Here is a 17,001-nt window from a genome sequence, read left to right as displayed (position 1 = left end):
GAAGTAGGAGAGAGCCTTTTTCTATGTCTTGGCACAGAGATTTATGCTGCAATCACTACTCCAGTCTTCATCGAGGTCAAGTTGAGTAGTTATTAGTGAGGGGGGTCTCGCAAGGTACAAATGCTTTAAAGTTTTCTATAGTTTCATTGCTCAATGAACTCAAATGTGACAATTTCCCACTATTTGAATTTACTGGCATGTTTCTTATGTTTTGTTCATAACCGATCTGCATCAAAACGTGGTACATTGTTTCCTGTTGGTCCAAAGAAGAGCTCTATCATTTTTGGGGTCTTAGGTCCGCTCATATATCTGTCGGTTTGTCCGTCGGTCTAACCGAATTGGTCCAGCCTTTCTCGAGATTAGCGCTGGTTTGAGTGAATTATATTTCCGACATGTTGAGTCTGTCTTGTTTCCATGCTAAAGAACATCGGTCAAATATTTATGACCATTGTAATTTACTCTGGTCTTTGCATTTTTTGTTCCATAGTTGATTTTGCCTTGTTTCCAAACCAAGAATATATATATATACATATACACGACGAGAAGCCTACTTCTGTCAAAAGATAACTAGGATGGGTTTTATAACAGACTTTACATTTATATTAAACGTTAGATAGTACCTTTGTCTTTTATATCTACATTATAGTACTGATCAAGGACTACATACTTAACTATTACAGTTAAAAGTACATGTTTTATTAAAACTTATTACTTCGATATTTGTTTACTTTATGCTAAACAGCGGTTGCATAAAAGGTTGATATAAGAAGTGATGTTAATGTCAAGCTTACTCTATGCTTTCAAGACTATAAATGTAAACAAATTGAAAATAGTGGTTAAATTAATTAAACATATAGCTGTGCTATCATAACACTATTTTTACCCAGAACAGTTGATTACATTTAACAGCTCTTTCAATTAATACTATTTGCTGTAATGCAACTTTAGTGACCAAGATTGGACTTTTCGCAAATTTAGAGAACAGTGGGGCGTAGTCTGGAGACATACAGAATACAGTAATGTAATTCACAAGAGATGAGTCGTCTCGTTCGACACCTAGAAGCATTTTTGAAGTAAAAATAGGCCTGTATGTTACCCAGGGACCTTAAGAATTTCCGTATAAAATTTCAGTACAATCGGTTGAATAGTTTACTCGTGAAAGCAAAACAAACTCATTTATAATAGTAGTTAGGATGTAGATCTCAGAAAACTTTTTTGAGATCTAAAAAAGAGTCAAAAAGGGTCCACTTCCGGCTCTTGCAATTTTCTTCCGGTCTAAAATATTTCCAAAGTCATACTATAGTTTACCATGTTGTCTAGATAAATACAATTTATGTAAAAACGTACTTCCGGTCTAAAATATTTCCAAAGTCATACTATAGTTTACCATGTTGTCTAGATAAATACAATTTATGTAAAAACGTACTTCCGGTCTAAAATATTTCCAAAGTCATACTATAGTTTACCATGTTGTCTAGATAAATACAATTTATGTAAAAACGTAAGGATGGATGACAAGACTACATCGGTCCAAACGCATCTAATTCAGGCCGTTTAAAATAAGTTTCTGCCTAACGTAAATTTATGGTCTCAAATTTGAGTTTGCCTTATTGTCCTGATGGTGTAACAAAAAGGTTGGGCTTTCTACATATTTTCAAATTTTGTGTGTGTTTTAAAGGTAAAAATGAAGAATAACTTTTTTTAAATTTCCATTTCGTTTAGCCGTTAACCGCCACTTTGTCTTTTTTATTAACAAATTATTATCTCTAAAACTAGTATAGCTAAAGAAACCGAATTTGACACACAGGTTTAATTAAGTATGAGGAAAATAATAATTGTGTTATTTTCTTTAATATGAACACAATGGCGTCTGTTGAAAATGTTTTAAGTCGAATAACAAAAAAACCAGTAAAGTTATAAAACATGTACTAAATACTAACTATTTGGAGAATTTTATTGAAATTCCAACGGTACTATTACCAACGAATCCGTGCATAAGCGAGCAAGACCACTTTAAAGGTAGGTACGCTTGCAGAAGCTGTGAGCAGCAAACATTTACAATTACATACGTGAAATCCATCTTTTTTATTTCATTAAAATATTCTAGATTTTTTATATGTATAAAACTGCAAATAATAAACATTCTTAGATTATATATTCTTGAACACGACTTTAAATCTATAAAACATAAATTTTTTAGGCCTTACAAACTATGCGATATTTTAACTAGATAACTTAAAATCTATTAAATATGTATTATTTAAAGACATTTTAATACCTTTTAAATAGTTTTACATCTAACAAACTAATTCAAAAGTTGCCATTTTAAAATTAAAATAAAGCTTTAATGGCTTAATAAAATTGATTCTCTTTAAAAAAAATTATAAATCTACCAAATATGTTTGTAGTGAAATAAATGTTTAACGATTAAAAAAAATTATCAACAAAGACAAAAAATGTGAAGGTCGAGTTTGAACTTTTGAGTTTTACAAACAGTTATTGAGATACGTTCACAGTGAGCAGAGCAGGTGACTGCATGAACTGCATGATCTGCAAGGTAGTCTATAGCTAACATGTGCTTGTCTGTGTCATGTTAACATGTCATACGATCGTACTCAAGTTGTGATGTTAATGTCCAGTGTAAACCAACGAACTATACTAATGGAACGCGCACTGCCCATAATCCACATGTTGTGTTTTCCGGTCGCACACAGCTGTGCGTTACTGGTGTATCCGTGGATTTGCAGGCGCTTAAAGTGGGCAAGAACTCACCGAGTTCTGTACTCCATGCCAATGATGCTGATCTTAGAACATATTAACTTTTTATTGATTTTAAATCTAAGGGTAAATTAAGTAGATCAAGTGATGATGTATTGAAAATTGTAAAACATTGTTATTTGCTCTAGTTATCTCAACAAATGAGACCACTTCTAAATTGACATTGAGAGTTTGTAACTAGTTTACTGGTAGTGTTTTCAAGGGGCATTTAACTAATGACGAATTCACTGGAAGCCACGAGTTATTTTAAATTAAAACTGTGACAACTATTTTTTTAAATAATATCTCATCACATCGAAAAACAGAAAACTTTTGACATTATAAAAAAATCCAACTTAGGAATAAGGCAAAAATTTGTCAAAATAATTTTATTTTCTAACACGTAGATTAAGTGCGTCATGTTTGTAAATTTTATGTAGTTTACTTTGAAATAAAATACTGTCAATAAAAAAGGTGTTTTTTTTCATCTGGGAAATATTTTAATGCCTGTAATCTTTGTTTCCGACTTTGTAAGAAAAATAAGTCAAAATCTGTTATTTTGATATTGTACAAATATAAGTTTTTTTAACTAAAAATAAAATCAACGGTAAAAATCAGCTACTACCATTTGTAATAATAAATAAATTGTAGTATCTAACAATTGTATTAAGTCTAGAAGGCGTTTTAAAGTGATGTTAGATCATTACTATAATGCCTGCCATATGGGCGGAGTGAGTTTCTTGCCCATTTCCAGCGCCTGCAGACTCGGAACGCAGCCCAGGATTTCGGCTCGGTTTCTACGGCCTAGAGCGCGTTCCATTATTATAATTCGTTGGTGTAAACATGTTCGCTAACGGTCATCCGAATCCAATAAAGCTACATAATAGAACTCGATGATGCATAAATAGAAATGAAGTTTAATGCAAAATTTCAAGTCTGTAGGCAGTTTGTTCTCGATGTCGTGTGGTCAGACAGACAGACAGACAGACAGAGGGACATCATACAGAGAAGGACGTTTACACCTCCTTAGTTAGACAATAGAGAAATTGTGCCAGCCGATTGAGTGATAGGCACAATGACGCTTAACCTAATTCCATTGTTAGACATGCACCAGCATAGGCATGCCAGATTAAAGGCTGCAGATGAAATTTTTCTTGAGATATCTTTCCACAAATGTGTTTATTAAGACTTATAACATTGATCTTCCACTCTATTTTTTTATCACTGTATAAATAAGTCACATGTTGAAACCATGTATGACTGATTACAAATTTATTTATTCTCCTATTTTCTCGTTTCAATCATGGCAAACATTTTCGTTATCGCTCAGCTAGATCCCATAGGGTTAACATGCGCCATTATCGAACTCGATGTTAATTGGAGTTGCTTGCATTAAACTTCATTTATATTTAGGCAGCATCGAGTTCGATTATGTACTTATTGGATTTAAATGAGCGTTAGCGAACATGTTTACACCAACGAATTATAATAATGGAACGCGCTCTAGGCCGGAGAAACCGAGCCGAAATCCTGGGCTGCGTTCCGAGTCTGCAGGCGCTGGAAATGGGCAAGAACTCACTCCGCCCATATGGCAGGCATTATAGTAATGATCTAACATCACTTTAAAACGCCTTCTAGACTTAATACAATTGTTAGATACTACAATTTATTCATTATTACAAATGTTAGTAGCTGCTTTTTACCGTGAATTTTTATTTTTAGTTAAAAAAACAGATTTTTGTACAATATCAAAATAACAGATTTTGACTTATTTTTCTTACAAAGTCGGAAACAAAGATTACGGGCATTAAAATATTTCCCAGATGTAAAAACAACTTTTTTATTGACAGTATTTTATTTCAAAGTAAACTACATAAAATTTACAAACATGGCACACTTAATCTACGTGTTAGAAAATAAAATTATTTTCACTAATTTTTGCCTTAATCCTAAGTTGGATTTTTTTATAATGTCAAAAGTTTTCCGTTTTTTTCGATGTGTTGAGATATTATTTTAAGAAATAGTTTTCACAGTTTTAATTAAAAATAACTCGTGGCTTCCAGTGAATTTGTCATTAGTTAAATTCCCCTTGAAAACACTACCAGTAAACTAGTTACAAACTCTCAATGTCAATTTAGAAGTGGTCGCATATTTTTTGAGATAACTAGAGCAAATAACAATATTTTACAATTTTCAATACATCATCACTTGATCTACTTAATTTACCCTTAGATTTAAAATCAATAAAAAGTTAATATGTTCTAAGATCAGCATCATTGGCATGGAGTACAGAACTCGGTGAGTTCTTGCCCACTTTAAGCGCCTGCAAATCCACGGATACACCAGTAACGCACAGCTGTGTGCGACCGGAGGAAAAACACAACATGTGGATTATGGGCAGTGCGCGTTCCAGTAGTATAGTTCGTTGGTTTACACTGGACATTAACATCACAACCTGAGTACGATCATATGACATGTTAACATGATACAGACAAGCACATGTTAGCTATAGACTACCTTGCAGATCATGCAGATCATGCAGTCACCTGCTCTGTTGCTCACGGTAAACTTTCAAAAATCAACATTTAGGGGAGACCGGGGCAAGTTGACGACGTTAAGGAATAAATATTTTTAATAAAATATTGTGATAAAAATAAAAGTCTTACGATACATAAGAGTTAAGTATAAGTCTTTACCTACATTTAATTTTTTTTTAATTATCATAATATCAATTTTTTGTTTGTAAATTTTAGTTCTTATGAAACAATGCAAAAATGTCATCTTGCCCCACCCCCGGGGCAAGATGACTTTTGCATAGGGGCAAGATGACGAATGTTATGGAGGTTTAAATAAACACGCTACTTTGTAAAAGAAAAGGCTGCTAGTCATTTTTATTTATGTACAAAAACTGACAAACTAGCAGTAGTCACAAACAAATTCCCCACCTTCGTAGCTTGTACAATTCTCGTGCCACCATTCACTGCACTTGGAACACTGGATCCACTCTTCAACTGGAGGATCGGAGTATTTTTCTTCACACCCAGGACATCTAACTTCACTGCCTTTTGAAGTAGAAGCTGTGTTCATACACCTAGGACGTTTTTTGTAGGGTCCAAACTTGAGTTTCTTTGAAACCTTTGAAGCTCGAAGCTCTTCTCTTTTCTTTTTTAAGCGCTCTTTTTCATCCTTCATTTCTTGCTTTACTTCCAAACACATTTTTACTGGCGTGCTTGTTATAATACTAGAACTTAACTTCTGAACTTTTCTTTTCTTATCCTTTGGTTTACCTTTAGGTAAAGGCTTAAAGTCGAAGACACTTGTATTCTTCTTTACCGGGATTGGGGCACAGTCTACTAGGCCTACTGTTTCTTGGCGTTCACTCAGCTCAATGGTTTCTTCTTCAGGTTCACCTGGAGTTTCTGTTGTATTTGATGTTGTTGATTGGATAGTAGGATTTTCATCTTCATTATAGCTAGGGTCTAGGCCTACATCCAGGTTCTGATCAGTTGTTTGTGATGCAGCAAAGTCATGTTCGTCGAATACAAGTGGATTATAAGGTTCTATTCCTGTGGACCTGAACCCACTAACGGCATTGCCAACAGTTGCAGCCTTGAAATAAGCAATGGTCAAAAGCTCACCAATTTTAAAGTCACTGATGGTCTGTCCTGGATTATTGACCATGAAGTTGTCACAAGCTTGACTGTAAAAGGTTTTCAGCGAACCAAAGAATGAAACGTCCAAGGGCTGAAGACGGTGTGTTGTATGAGGAGGAAATCCAACCATAACAATATGGTTATCTCTGCATAAGTTGATTGCCTCTAGGGTTATGTGGGTTCTGTGATTATCGACAAGTAGCAGGATAGGAGAATCAACTGTGGGTTTTGCATTGAGGATAAAGTGGTTCAAAAACTTTACGAACAACTCTCCGTTGCTCCAGCCATTATCGCTGCAGTGGCCCACACTACCTGGTGGAGCTCTTTCCATGAGTTCAGGTCGCATTCGCTTTCTGGCAAATACCAAAAAAAAGGGGGGTAGGTAAGTTCCCGTAGCATTGATGCAACAAATAATAGTGACGTTCCTGCCTCTCTCCCCAGACACAACTTTAGAAACTCTTCTACTTCCTTTTGGTGAAATTACCTTAGGTAATTTATTGGGCACAGTAGATAGTCCTGATTCATCTGCATTGTAGATATTAGCAGCGGGAAAATTGTGTTTTTCTCGCACTTCCTTCAAAATGGAGAAAAATTTATCAACACTAGGTTTGTTGAAACCCATTGCTCTTGCAACAGATGTTGCTTCTGGCTTACGCATACTAAAGTTGTGTTTTTTCATAAAGGTAGCCAGCCAATCCTCACCAGCCATTTTAGTTTCTTTATTAAACGGATGAGAAATCCCTAAGTGTTCTGCGTATTCAAAAACGAGTTTTCTGCACTGCAACTTGGTCATTCCAAAAAACATTTGGTCCATTACCGTCAAATAGTTGTGTAAATCTTGGAGCTGCTCTTCATTGAATACTTCTCTATATCTTCCTCCATGGACAGGCATATCCTAAAAAAAAAACTTGTTTAAGGGGAGCAGGAAAGGTAAAAAATTTATATTTATTTTATTTCATTATTTTAAAGTTTGGTACTTTTTAAGGTTTGGAAAATGTAAATAATAATCGTTGTAGGTTGCTTAGAAATGTTGTGATGAAGTAAATGAAAATGTTATGTGTATTTGCGTAAAAAGCTGGGGTACGGATTATAGTCTTGTCTTTGTAACGTGAGAAGTTGTTATACCAAAGTAAATTTTGTTTTAATATCAAAAACAAGGTGGTAAATAATTTAACTTAAAACAAGTTGTAAATATAAACGTGGTGCAAGGTGTAGGTGAAAATAGTTTACCGAAACGTTCTTTTTCAGTCGGCGTCGAAGTGTTGCCTCTGGAACATTGTAAGTTCTCGCTGCTCCCAAGCAAGTCATTCTTCCCTCCTTGACCTCTGTGAAAGCAGTATCCATGTTGGTTTTTTCCCACTCTCCTCTAGAGGAAGTCTTTTTGTAGTTTCTCACCATCTCTGGAACCAAAGTAAAACTAAAAATCTGTACCCGCATATTAAATTAATAAAAATTCAATTCTAAAGTAAAATTGTTAAACAAAAGTGTAGATTAAATTTTTTTTAAATAAGTGGTTAAGTCTCACAGTGTCGTCAGTTATTAGTTTACTTAAATCAAAATTGTATGCATAACCATACTTCTTAAAAGTTTCAGCTTTGCACCAGTAAAATTAACCGGGGCAAGATGACGAACACGCCATCTTGCCCCACGTCATCTTGCCCCGAGCGGCCGTAATAGAGTAGGTAAATTTTATTGGCATTAAGTTTAAGATAAATATAAACAAACATGGTATTTATGAGTAGCCTAATACATAAGGTAAATATAGGTAATATTGAAAATTAACATATCTTACCTGCGTATTCAATAAACCTTACGATGCAAAGGCCGAAAGTTACAAAAACGCACTCCAAAAACAACAAGCCGCTGTAACAACACACACAATGGCGAACTTGTCTTCACTGCCAGTTATTTCAGAGGCCATCCGTGTGGAGCGCTACTGACATTCGACCGGTGCTACTACCTAGCAACTAATTTGAGAAACTAACCATTCGTCGTCTTGCCCCGGTCGTCAACTTGCCCCGGTCTCCCCTACATTTTTGGTCTTTGTAGATAACTTTTAAAGATCGTTAAACATTTATTTCAACAAAAACATATTCGGTTAAACTTGAAGTTTTTTTAAGTGAAATGATTTTTACAAAGTCATTAAAACTTTATTTTAATTTAAAATTTCAACTAGACTGAATTAGTTTGAAAAATGTAAAAAATGTTAAAAGGTATTAAAAATATCTTAAAATAACACATACATATTGCATCGATTTTGTGATTGTTAAAATATAATACATTAACGATGATTGTTTTATAGTTTTAAAGTAGTGTTTTAAGAATATAATATAATCTAAGAATATTAATTTTTTGCAATTTTATATACGAATAAAAAATAAAAAGTATTACTATTAAATAGAAAGATGAATTGCACATACGCATATATATATATATATATATATATATATATATATATATATATATATATATATATATATATATATATATATTTATTGTCTTTTACAATGGAACTAATTATTATTCACAAATGCCACTGCGTTATTATAGTTTTGACGGTGTACAGTAATTTGTTTTGTTTCTGGCGTTCGCCATGCAATGTGCATTAATACATTTATTAGTGGGAATAAAGAATTTATTATTATTGTTAAAGTTTAAAAAGTCATGCTTCGAAGCGGTGTTAACAAAAAACACTTGAGTTACTTAACGCATACATTTTTACAATTTCTAAACGACTTTCTTTTCTTTAATCGGTCTTATAGTGGTGGGGGGGGGGGGGGGTGGGGGGGGGGGGGGGTGGGGGGGGGGGGGGGTGGGGGGGGGGGGGGGTGGGGGGGGGGGGGGGTGGGGGGGGGGGGGGGTGTCCCTACATAGAAAAGTCATATAGGGAAATACATATTTATATATTTTTTGGGCTACTTAGTTTATATGTACATAGAAAACTTGGTCTAGAGAATTCTGATTTCCTATCTCATAATATTTACTGTAACCGTTACTTATACGAGCAGATCAACTTTACACGTCTGAGATTAATAATAATAAAATCGATATAGGACAAACACAAATCTCACATCTACGATTCTCTGGAGACATGCACAAGACATGCCATGCTTCTAGTCTGGTTATTATTTTAGGCTTTATTGAATTTTGTTATGTAAAAATAATGTAATGTGCAGGATATAATTTTTTTTTTTTAATGGAATAATTAGTAATGATGGGTTGATGCGGGCTAGCATTAGGATCCGATAATGATATCATAAAAAGATGACTATAATACATTGCTTATATCTCATCAATAGATATTTAATACCAAATCCTAAATGATAGGGGTTTCCAAAACATTTATAGGTACAATCATATTGATTTCATAATCAAATAATTATTTGAAAGTGATGTGTATCAATGTTAAACTAACATAAGAATGATACCCAGAAGTTTGAAATACCCTACAGTATATTGTTTTAATCCAAATCTGTTTAACAATAACTTTAACGAAAAGGCGAAAAGTCTTTATTTATTTATGTGTGGCACCTGAATTTGAATTTAAAAGAGTTTTGCAATCTTTCGTATAATTCTTATTCGGCTGGTTATGCATCAATTTTCTCAGACGTTTTCAGTCAATATTTTTTCCTATTGAGTGTCGGGTCTTACACATGGGTTAATGGGATCAGCATTCCCCTAACTTCATCAACCAAAACTTACTTCGGTGTCAGAAGAGGGAAAGAAGAGTCAGAGAAGGAGTTGTCCTCTTACCCTGTGTTCCCTAACTGACTGTCTACCTTCACATTTATACTGCATTCAGGTTTGAGGTTGCAATTGTTTTTGGATATCAGATGTCCCATTTCCTCTATTCTGGTTGGGTTGTATATGAATTAACGGTATGCAATGGATTCTTATTATGTTGCAATAATTTTTTTGGTTTGTAACTCTCTCATTCGCACACGCTTTAATGAATTCCATTAACCTTCCTTTAAACGGGGCCCCCCGAGACATGTGTAAAATTTATTTTTCTTTAAGTCAAAGTAAAATTTTTTTATTATAAAAATACTTACAAAGAGAGGTGAAACACCAATAAAATATAAATACAGGGAACTGTTTGCAGTTGTTAAATATTAGCATAATTTATTGATTTTTTTAAAAAGAATCTAAAAAATAACTATTTCCCCATACTAAATAAAATAGATTTTTTTTTTTTAATCTAAATTCAAATTCATGGTACAATCTAATTAAACTGAAAAATGATTTAAACTACTGATTATTGGATTATTTTTATAAGGTTTCTTTAGATACGGTCTATCATATCTTATAATCCTGGGCAGACAACAGATATATTTGATTTTGGCTCTGTGGGACACGCAAAACAGATGAGCAGGTAGACCTAGACAAAGGGCGCTTCCCTCTGCCTGCCAGCCTAATTAACATTAGGTTGTCTAAAAATACTTCCTAGTCAATCGCTATAAGCATGGAGTGTGCGCTTGCCATTCCAAAGGTCTTTTTGTCGATTAAAAAAACTTTCTAAGTGACATAATGTATAATTTTCAGATATAATCGTGTTTGGCATTTCAAGTCAAAGTCTATCATTGGAGACTATATTCATCTACAGTGTGGGAAGGGTTAAAGTCAGCCCTTTCAGAGTTCTTTCCCAACATTGAAAATAGAAAAAATTAATTTTGATTATCCACAAACAGTTACGAAATTTATGCTGTCCAAATAAAAACCCGAAATGATAAAAATGTGAACTTTTACATTATGTACATGAGTTATAGCTTCTGGCATGGAAGTTTTTTTATTATATATGACTTGAGGTAATAATGATATTTTTTAAAGAATTTAGTGTTTGCTATTAATACGAGGGGGTACCCAAAAAAACCGAAATTATTTTATAAAAATTATATATTATCAAATTTTTTACAATACGACCTTATCTCCTTCAAAATAATCTCCATTACAACTAATACACTTGTCCCAACGGTATTTCCATTGATCAAAACATTTTTTGTAGTCATCTTTAGAAATCGGCTGCATGCTCGAGTTTCGTTTTTTTTTTTAACCTCTTCAACGCTGTCAAATCGTTGACCTTTCAAGCCTCTTTTAATGTGTGGAAATAAAAAAAAGTCGCATGGAGCGAGGTCAGGCGAGTAAGGTGCGTGGGGCAGCGGAACCATGCCGTTTTTGGCTAAACTGCCTAACTGAGATGGCTGTGTGTGCCGGTGCATTGTCGTGGTGGAATGAACCAGTCTCCAGTCTGCCACAAAATCGGGTCTTTTTCTGGGCGAACTTTTCGCTGAACCGAGCTCCCAAGTTAACCCACTACCTCTCTGATTAGTTCCTCAATTGTCTGTCGACGGTCGGGTGAGCACACAAGTTCACGAATTTTCTCAACATTTTTCGTCCGTTCGAGAGGTTGATGGACGTCCAGAACGAGGTTTGTCTTCAATCGACATGTCGCCATTTTTAAATCAAGCGAACCACTCGTAGACCTGAGTTTTCCCCATAGCATCATCTTTGTAAGCTGTATTCAACATTAAAATAGTTTCTGCAGCATTTTTACCAAGTAAAAAACAAAAATTTCACAGCTGCACGTTGTTCACTTAAACTTGCCATGACAAAAAACGAAACAAAAAAACAAAACAGGGTTATAGCGAAAACAGTCCACTACGAACGAACAGAATGCACTAGGACAACGGAAACTGGGGTCACTGAGCTCGCAATGGGTTGCGCGAACACACGCCTAGCGGCAGGAATGCGTACTACACGCTGCCGGCTGCCAGCAATACAATTCCGGTTTTTTTGGGTACCCCCCCCTCGTAATAATGCAATTTGTGTCTTATATTTTTAAAAGTTTTCCCAGGTAAAGGGTGGTTTGCGAAGCTTATACAACTTTGAAAACAACAATAATTCAAATAAATTTACAACATTACAAAGAATTAAATTTGTATTTAGGAAGTTTTACATTTAATTACTTTTACATATCTTTTAACAGTTTATTTCAATTTCCAGATTGAGTACGTCAAAACTGCAAGATATTTTTAAACAAGCTAAATTATGTGTCTGTGAAGCCAGTTAAAGTAGAAGATAAAGATTGGACTGTATTGCGATGGGACTCTGTTAAGACTGCAGAAGAAGAAAGTGAAAAATTGTTTGATGTGAACAGATACAGTGTTCCAGCGTTCCATGTTCACTGGACTACAGGTAAAAGGTTTCCTCAAAACAATTATATATTTTCATGCAGTACTGTATATATAGTTCTGCAGCTTTTAATAAGTTCTAAGTGCCTAACAACCTTCCCAACAAAAGAAGGCCTAGCCGTTTGTTAAGAATGTATCTAAATGGGTTAAATTTAAAGACTCATATGTATGATACAATATAAATAAACCTTTTAACACTTTTTGTAAACTTTTATTTTTTTTACTATGTACATTTCTAAATCATTGATTTTCATCTTCAGGTACAAAAGGTTAAGTTATGAAAATAAATATTTAAAACCAATTTGTCATTGAAAAAACAAGTCTATCGAATAATACATTTTTTGTTAGAAAATCTTTGTCATTTAATAATATATTATGATTAATTTTGGCACTTTTGTAGATTTCAAAATGTTCTAAAGTAGATAATAAGCGACTTTTTTTGCTTGTGTGTAAAATTTCAAGATTTGTTTTCGATGTTAGTGTATGTATGGCCAGTGTTATTTAAATGGTCTGCATATTTTGAATTTGACGATGTTTTCAATGCTTTTATGTGTTCATTTTGGACTACTACTACATTGGACAAACCGGCCCGATCCTTCAAAATTAGATTTAATGAACACATAAAAGCATTGAAACATCGTCAAATTCAAAATATGCAGACCATTTAAATAACACTAGCCATACATACACTAACATTCATCGAAATAACAATCTTGAAATTTTACACACAAGCAAAAAAAAGTCGCTTATTATCTACTTTTAGAACATTTTGAAATCTACAAAAGTGCCAAAATTAATCATAATATATTATTAAATGACAAAGATTTTCTAACAAAAAATGTATTATTCGATAGACTTTTAAACAATATACATTGATCACATAAAAATTAAATACAACAAATTTAGCCACCAAGGTAGTGAAAAAACACATGACAAATTGGTTTTTAATTATTTATTTTCATAACTTAACCTTTGTACCTGAAGATGAAATCAATGATTTTCAAAATGTACATAGTAAAAAAATATTTAAAAAATATAAAAAAATTTAAAAAAAAATAAATAAATAAAAGTTTACATACATATTTATAAAACACCTTTTCAAGGCTACATCTCTAATAAAGACTCATGTTATGGGATAGTGTGTGATTGTTAGTGTAATGGAAGAGCTTAAAAAGGAGAAGGAGGTGGCCAGCACGAGATATTCAGTTTCTTAATCTGGTTTTGAGGCATTAGACAGATTCAGGATCTGTATCTTCCATTTATTCAACCTTTTTCTTCACCTCTACTCATTTTCCTGAGAATCTTTTGTTTTATAGGGCTATTTTCATTGCAAAAAAGTACAAATGTATTCATCAAGGTGAATTCCCAGTCCTTCAACTTCAATAGTAGTTGAGACATCTACATAAAATCTTGGCTAAACGACGTACAAAAAATTAGCGTAATTGATTTGTGTGAGCGTTGCTTTGGCGGCAGCTATATCTCAGTCCTAAGTATAGCTACATTTATCATATATACAAGTTTGGTCACGATCACAAAGAATCATCAGATGCAACCTGATAAGGTGCCCCTGCTAACGTTTTGGTAGAAGTAGGAGAGTCAAATGAGTTTCTAGATGCACTTGTGATCTAGTACTGTACATCGATCTATATGATAGAAGTGTGACAATGTTTGTAGTGGCAGCAATTTTATCATTTTAGCTATGATGATAGGCAGGGTGTTGTTCATTGTCACCGATTCTCTTCTACCTTTCTGTGGGTGTTGTTTTAGAGCTAAGTCCAGAAGTTATGGGCTTTGAATAGTTCAATTCTTTAGTTTATTTCAAGTGATTTTTCTCTTGTTTACAGAATTAGAGTTTGGTTCTTCAGAAGATTTCGAATTAGGTGGGCAGTTGGTAGCCGTAGGTGTTGGTGGTGGCGCAGATGGTTTGTAACGCAGGGAGTTACTTAATCTGGCCAAATGCTTTTTGTCTCGGCCACTAAAGTTAAGAAGACAAGTAGTTACAAGTTCTGCATTCTTTCAGGAAAGTTGTGTTTGTTCTTATGTTGTATTGGAGAATGGGGTTACCTTGATGCCAACTTCACATGGTATTGTGACGATGAACTAGACCCCTCTCTAGCTTCGCCCATCCCTAGCTTGATGTTCGGCAGGTTGCAAAGTTTGTATAAGTAATCATCAATAACATATGTGGGTATTTTTGCTATTTATCCAGAGGCCACTATTGTTTTTTTAAAAAACCGGAGATCTAAAAATCTACATTATTAGAAAAGAACAGGCTTTTATTTTGACATACTGTGAAAAATTACTTGTCTTTAGGATGATTGGTTCTGGTTTTCTGCAAAATGCGATACCGGTTGAGAAGAAAGCTACTCTGCCCCTATCTACTACTTGTTATTACGCGATATGAGTAGGTTTAGATTAGTTTATCATAAATATGTTACTAGTAGTACCAAAGTTAAAGTTAACCTTTACGAGCGCTCATGTGATCTGAGTGTGAATTTGGGTACTATCTCGAGGGATGGTTTTTCTTTTTTTGCCGGAAGTGTGGGGTTTACTGAAGCACGCACTGATGACCAGAGGCATCTCCGATCGGTACTTTCCCGATCTCAGATCACATATACCAGATTGTTTGTTTCAGACTTGTGGAGCTCTTATTTTTAAGGCATTGGGTTTTCAGGTTGGATTAAGATCATAGCAATAAATTCATGTCTCATTGTCACTTCATTATTTAACTCAGAATCAGTGATTATGGTTTTATACAAGTCTTGCACAAGTTCAAAATGTAGCCGCTTTTGATATTTTGGTGAGCTATTTGGAATGAATTTTGCAACTATTGAAATCCTTGGAGAGAATTTCAGTAATAGTGGTTTTCAATATGTGAAAATCTTTTCCTAACTCACGCACACTTTAGCATTTGTCCACTTTAATTGGCTAACCGCTCGCGTTCAATGTTTTTTTGGGGTTCTTGTTGATGATGTCTGAGTAGAATGTGTGGATCACGTTTCACGGCGATTTTCAACAGTTTGAACCACATAATTCACAGAAGTCAGAGATATGGTTCCCCCTGAAAGTCTTTTGGATCATTTCAGTTATATTCACACACATTCTTCCGAGTTTTAAACAAAACTTGATCCAAATCTGCTGATCACGCTCCATCAACAGGGTTAATAAAATTCAATGAAGACATTAGAAACAGATGCACTGAACGCTGACTTACAGCAGACTTACTAAAGGTATGAATGAGAGCTTCTTGATGCAAGCAGGAGGATACAGAGTTAGTGCATGATGAATCTAATAATATTAGCTCGAATATCGGATACTTTACGGACAGCTCTCGTACAAGAATTTCAGCATATATATGTATTAAAACTACTTATTGGCAAGGTCTATTTTAAGAATGAACTTTTTTAGTTCTACTTACCCAATTTAAAATGCTCCAATACCAATAAATTTCGAAATTAAATGAATAATTCCATTTCTTATTGCAGATTTGAGTGCACCCAGTCTGTACTTGCCCAGTAATACGATAGCAATAAAGGGTGTCAATAAAAGTTTGGAGTCCGTTACTCAAAATCTGGAGTCCTTGTTGGAACACAATTTTGGCCAAATGATTGCCAGCATTTGGAGGTACCCACAGGTCATATTTGCTGAACTCCATTCACAGTTTGACTTGCAGCAAATTTTAAAAGTAAGTTGACTTTACTACTACCTAACGATTCAAGTTTTATTGGAACAATAGGTGATGAAAGCTTAGTTAAAATAGATGATAGAGTTGTACAATAGTAAGTAAATATAAAATTACATAATTTTAGATCCTATCTTTGCCTGAAGTTCATTATTTGACGATAGTTTATTTAAAGGAATAAAAAGAATTAATATATTTTAAAGTAATTTTATACTGAAATTTACAGGGGAAAAAGTGGAATATAATTTTTATAAAACACGTGATGAAACTGAACGTTACCAGAGCAGGCCTGGTCTTGGAAATTCCGTCTCAAATTCAACCAGACGATTTACTCGCCATCACGTTACGAAGACAAAGAGGTAATTTCTGTTACGTACTCGACTAAATACCAATTAATACCTTACTCACAAAGTACCAGACTGTTTTATAGGCTGTGTTTTAACTGTGCCTTGCATGTAAACTGAACATTTGCTACTTTAATCCTCCAAGTGCAAACTACTTTTAGTTTAACGTTTAAAGTGCTGGACCATTTTCAAGCAATATGATAATGGTTTTTAAATGTTTTTTATATACAACAATTTTGGGCTTATAATTATCTATACATTATGTTTCAGACACATACATGCTCTTATAAAGTTGGAGAGCAAATTGAAAAGTGACATGTTAAATTTTGACAATTTGCCATTACCAACGTTACCATTGTTGTAAGATTATGTGGCAA

General features: G+C 34.1%; 1 long non-coding RNA gene across 1 annotated transcript; it reads left to right on the top strand.

Annotated features, from left to right (window-relative positions):
* The first annotated feature begins 10,146 nt into the window (after window positions 1–10,146).
* LOC124361544 lies at window positions 10,147–16,721 on the top strand. Its single transcript, XR_006922316.1, has 4 exons — window positions 10,147–10,212; window positions 12,411–12,602; window positions 16,084–16,283; window positions 16,507–16,721. It is a non-coding gene; the product is annotated as an uncharacterized LOC124361544 (long non-coding RNA).
* Window positions 16,722–17,001: the final 280 nt, after the last annotated feature.

This window comes from Homalodisca vitripennis, chromosome 4, assembly GCF_021130785.1.
Source record: "Homalodisca vitripennis isolate AUS2020 chromosome 4, UT_GWSS_2.1, whole genome shotgun sequence".
In the NCBI taxonomy this organism is placed as follows: domain Eukaryota; kingdom Metazoa; phylum Arthropoda; class Insecta; order Hemiptera; family Cicadellidae; genus Homalodisca; species Homalodisca vitripennis.
Note: the sequence above shows the minus strand (reverse complement) of the source record. Positions and strands in the feature narration are given on the sequence as shown.